Raw genomic sequence first — 5,936 nt, forward strand, 5'->3', positions numbered from 1 at the left:
TGATTGCAGAGCAAGTTTGGTTTTCTGACCCCTCCTTGATCAATATTCTTAGTATAAGCTTGACTAAGGTTTAACACTTTCCAGAACTGTTAGCTTATGGAAAATTAAAAACCAACCCAGAAGTTTTAGTAACAGCCAAGAAATCAATAGCTACATGACATTTGGGTAAATCTGCTGAACAAGGCCTCCTTAGAGGGTTGCAAAGCAGTGATGTAATTTTGAGGACTAGGTTCAATTGACCCAAACATGGTACTGTCAATTGGCTTATGTGTATGTGAAAGTAGGACATTGAACAAGGAAGACTGAAGAAGAATCCATGAGCTTGAGTTGCTTTAACAGTACCATGGGCATCTGAAAGGAGAACAAATCTGTCTTGGAAGAATTAAGGTCTGAGTGCTGCATAGAGATAAGGATGGTGAGAGTTCATACTACATGCTGTGGGCATGTTGTTCATAGAGACCACTCCCTGGAGAAGGATGGTATGTCTGGTAGAGGGGCAGTGAGGAATAGGAATCCTACAACTAAATGGAGGTGGACACAGTGCCTGCAACAATGGATTCATCCTAAAATGTGACGATGGCATAGGAGTGGTCAGTGCTTCCTTCTATTATGCACTGGGTCCCTGCGAGATAGAATACACTCAAAGACAGCTAACTACTACAGTCTCAGAACTCAGTAACCAACACCCAAGACATGCATAAAATGCTAGTGTGTTAGTTATATTCACAAAAGTTAATTCCATTGTATCAGAAGCTAAGCCCTTTTATGTCTTAACATTTGCTGGCACTTAAGCTCTCTTGAGGGGGGTAGGGAGAGAATGACTTTCTTTTATTTAAAATTTTTTAATAAAATAGGTGATGACAAAATCACTGAGGAATCCCTGCCCCTCATTGATTTAGACCAGGGGTGTGAAACTCAATTAAAATGAGCAGCTTTGATTTTGTGATTTTACTCATCTTCAGTAGTTAAAGGGTTAACGAGAAAATTGTGTGTATGGTATTGCCTCAATCTCCTTTAAGTGCTATTGTCTTCATAACAGTCTTTTCTATTTTGATTTCAGGGCATTGTGGGTCACAACAAATTACCTCATGACCCATGGGCTCCCTGTTTGACACTCCTGATTTAGACCATTCTCCTGGAAATGAGCTAAAGGAAATTCTCTAGGGTGCACACAACATTTTATATGGCAGACTATTTCCCCAGACTTGGGCTCTAGTGTGAGGGCAGCACACAGATACTCTTGTATGGATGCCTATTTGTCTGCCAAGGTGATTGTAGATCAGTTAGTCCTCTAAACTTAGGGGTCAGCTGGAACATCTGTAGTTGTTCACTGGGTTTCCATGTGATCAGAATGTCTATAATCAAAGAATCAAAAGAAAATTTTATGAGACACTTCCACCTTAACTGTAAGAGAGATAAAAGGTGAAGATTCTGGCAGCTACAGACCAGAGTATTCAGACAGTATGAATAAACACAATTTTATTATTTGGTTTTTTATGCTCAAGTTATTGGGTTCAAACATAACATTGGTTATGAAAGAACACGTACTAACACTTTCCATGAGACTAGTAATACTCTGATATCAGTGTCAGATAATGATACTTCAAGAAAAATGTAGACCAATATTGGTAATGGATCTACATGAAAAAAAATCTTTAAAATATTTGGAACTGAGTCAGACAACATTTTAAAATAATTATATACCATGATTAATTGAAATTTGTCCCAGGGTGGATTTAACATAAGAAAATAAACACTGTAATACACCAATTGTGGGGAAAAAAAGAATAAATTTTCTAAGTAGACACAGAAATTTTACCAAAGTCAAAGGCTTTCCATGCTAAAAAAAAATTCTACAAACCTAACACCCAAAAATAACTTTGGTACTTAACTCTGTAACAACTAACTGCTAATCACCATCTGCTAAACTAATAACCATTCCACCTTAACATGCACGGCATCCTTACAACACACTGATAATCTCCTAAAGGAACTATCTGGAAAGTCCCTTACCATCCGGAACTTCTACTAACAACCTAGGCAACCCAAGATGCGCACTAAACACTCTGAGTCTAACCTTATGCTTTATTCCAATTCTTCAAACAGAGTGACAACCTTAAATATATTCTATAACTCTATGACGCGAAGATTCACAAATTCAAAAACCAAATGCCCAAAACTCCTTAAGCCAAAACTGTACAGCATTAGAAGAACACATAAGCCCCGAATCAACCCCAAACATAATCTGTTAAGCATTAAATGTTAAGCATCAAGCCCTTTCATCTGGCGAATAACATCTGATATGTAAGTCATGACACTTAATTCCTTGACTCTTGTTCTTGAACAGGCTACATTGATTAATCCCAGAACCTAGAATGGGATCTTAAGCACAGACTTTGACTCTAGCACACTAAAACCCTAAGCGGAACCCCAAACCTACCACACCAAGAAACTCATGTTGTTGATCTGTTTCTGCTCTTAGATTTTATCTAAACTTAGGGGATTGTGATAGGTAGACATGCAGAATTAGGAAACTCAAACACATGGTGTGTTTTCAGTTAACTTTTTAAAATGTTTCATGACATTTGGCAAAATAAAGTGGTATAGGAACTTTTAAATAACAAGCAACCTCGTGACTGAGGGCTATCACAGGTCTCTGTGGACCTCCACTCTACTGTGTCCTGATCTCAGAAAGACCTGTCTGCTATTAGACATATGCAGGGATGTGTTACCCAATGAGCAAGGTGCCTGAGGGCTCAATTGTACTTATTCAGTAATTTGTAGATCACAATTTTAACTCATTTCTTCCTCAAAGATGTAGTGGAACTATGTTAAATAAAGCAAATTAATTATTGGTTATTCTATCATCGACACCTTCCATTGCCTCATTTCCAGGGGATCCTCATGTCACCAGAGATGGAGGAGGTAGCAAATAAAAGGTGCTTACATTGGAACCATTGGCTCCATTTTTCAAAACATTGGCTTTTTTCTCAGACCAAGGTTAAGCGCTCAGATGAAGATTTTGTCCACCCTTTCAACCAGTGTGAACTGGTAACCCTAAAATATCTGTGACCATGACTACTTGAGTTTCCAGTAAGCCCAAAACGTAACCTCACAAGACATACTTGAAGTGAAAGCTATATCTTCACCCCAGAACTGAACAGGTGTCAATCCCAGGGACTTACTGTGTGTCCAGGGCCAGGAACTCCCTCTCACAGCCCACTGGGGCACACCACTCATGGAGAAGTCAATCCTAAAAGAGTCACGGATGATAACAATGGTAGGTCAGCCCCACTACAAACTGCTGACTTCACACCCTGTTCCCATTGACATCTCAGTAAACCCTGGAATGAAAGTGGGGTACTGGTGCGGAAAAATCAGTAGCTAAGAAGTCATTGGTGGAGCTTTCATTACAGGATGTTAGCGCAGGACTGTCTATCTTTGAGCCCATCTCCGGGACTTTCAGAGGCAAAAGGAAGTAGTCTTCCCTGAGCCAGTCTTATATACTGGCTGAGGGAACCTTGCCTGTGATAGCCTCCATTTCCAAGGTTCTGATCTCTCTTACCTTCCAGGAAGCACAAAACATCTAAGTAAGGATGATTCACTCTCTTTCCATGTTGCAGAGACTGATCTGAAAATCCAGATCTGCCCCAGTTCCAGCACTTGGATGATCTCTCTCTAGCCTCACGTGGGTCCTGAGAGTGAGCTGGGAAATAAAGGGGCAAAGGCTAGAGATTGATTAAATGATAATCAATTATAATTACTTCAGCCTGATTCATAAATCAGCATAAGTTATCCTCCAGATGTCAGATGAAGGTAGAGTAAACCTCAGGTGAATCTGGTTAAGTTGCTGTAGGGGGGCAGTTCTTAAGGAACACTTGGCAGTCCTAAGAATACCTTTGCTCAAACAAATGCACATGCACACTTTAAATTGGTAGCAAACAAGAACTTGAAAAGTAAGCAGAGATCATTGAAAAACTGAGTGAAAGTAAGAGACCACGAATAATAACATCAAATAAGACCCACCTACAACCCAGACCTTAACAGATGGTCTGAATATTTACTCCATTAGAAAATATAATACTCAATAACACCTTTTCTGTTAATCTCAATTATCATACTAGTTTGTCCATCATTAAATTAATTTTCATTCTACATTGATCGATCATGACCACCTTTTTTTAAAAAATAATTTTATCAGGCCCTCATACAGCTCTTATACCAGTCTATTGTGATCTCCTACTATTGGTCACTGTAGTAGTCACCTGACCTTTCCAAGAAACAGTTCTCCCTACCCTTGATCTCTGTGAACACTGAAGACACATCAGTGCAGGTGGACACAGAGATGGAAGGCAGTGTGGGCATTCACATAAACTACTGTATGGGGTGCTCAGACCAGAATGGGGACTCAGGAAAAAAAAGCACAGCCCCAGGATCCAGGAGCAGATGCAGAGCTGAGCACAGGTGGGGCTTTCTTCTGTGTCTTAAGTTGGTTTTGTTTCCCCAGCTCTCAGAGATTCAGGGGAAACTCTATTTACAATACATTGTCTCCTACATTGTAACAAGAAATTCACTGCCATCAAGCTGATTGCCACCCAGAGTGATCCTGTGGGGCAGGCCTGAACTACCTCTATAAAAGGTATTTGCATAGAAGAGGTTGTTCTTTCAAGATTCTGTCATGTGATCTGCAGGGTTTTTTTTAACTTAATTAGTTTAAATTTAATTAGTTGAAAATATAGGAAATATGGCGTTTACTATATATGCAAACCTGGATTCGCATGAAAGTAATATCACAATAACATGTAAAATAGGCCCCATGGAATGAGATATAAAAAGGCATGGTGATGTTGAAAGCTAAGCATTGGGCTTTTAATGTCAAGGTCAGTGGTTCAAACCCCACATCCTCTCCTCAGGGACTTTACAATTGTCTCTTAAATTCGAACAAAGGAAAAGAAGACAGTAAAAAAAAAAAAAAACCCTAAAAGTTGGTGCCCATGGAAGGCGAAAACCTGCCACAAAAATAAAATACAAGTGTATTACACAAAACAAGGGATAGAAAAGCTCTAATCTTATACCCTATCATTAGTGGAAAATTTGAGTCCAGGGGGCTGAAGGTGTAGGGTGGTGTCAGGCAGTCCCACTGGGTTACTGCTCTCACCAAATTCATTGTGTGTTTATTCACTGCACAGGGCGATGTATATGAACAATTTCATCTTTTGTATTCTGAAAATGAATGATTTTATAAATTGATAGTATGATGAAGGTAAAGCAAATTTATTTTGCTTTTATATTAATATTTAATTAGAGAGCTGTAACTCTTTCATAAAGTGAACTTTTGCATAACTGCTATCTACAATTCTGAAAGGCACTGCAACTTGATGTCACAAGTAGAGATTTAAGGATACAAATATATTTTGTTCAATATCTGGAGACTAAAGTTCAAATTCAAGCCCAACTCTGAAGGAAGTCTTTTTCTCTGATGAAAAATCATTTGATGAATGATAATCATTTCAAAAAATAGTACTAAAATAGTGAAAAGAAAAAAATATCATATAGACTTGGTTCTTGTTGGGAAAATTATGTAAAAGTGCTTACATGTTAAAACAAAATGCAAAGTCATAAATACCTTAGAATAAAATCATATATATTGTTTAAGTGTTTGTATTTATATATGAATGTGAGATTCCAGATACAACTGAAAAAGCATGATTCACAGAAAGGAAACTAGAGTTAAAATTTATGAAAAGCTAGATATTCTTATGTAACTATGTTTAACCTTGGAAGGAATGAGAATTCCCTAACACTCCATTGTGCTCATGAGGGACTTGTGCTTGGATCAAGAAGTACTGGTGATAACAGAACAAGGGCATGCCCCATGGTTTAAAACGCGGAAAGGTGTGTGTCAGGATGGAATCCTCTCATTTTATTTGTCCAGT

The sequence above is a fragment of the Tenrec ecaudatus genome, chromosome 3 (genome assembly GCF_050624435.1).
Source record: "Tenrec ecaudatus isolate mTenEca1 chromosome 3, mTenEca1.hap1, whole genome shotgun sequence".
Classification (NCBI taxonomy): domain Eukaryota; kingdom Metazoa; phylum Chordata; class Mammalia; order Afrosoricida; family Tenrecidae; genus Tenrec; species Tenrec ecaudatus.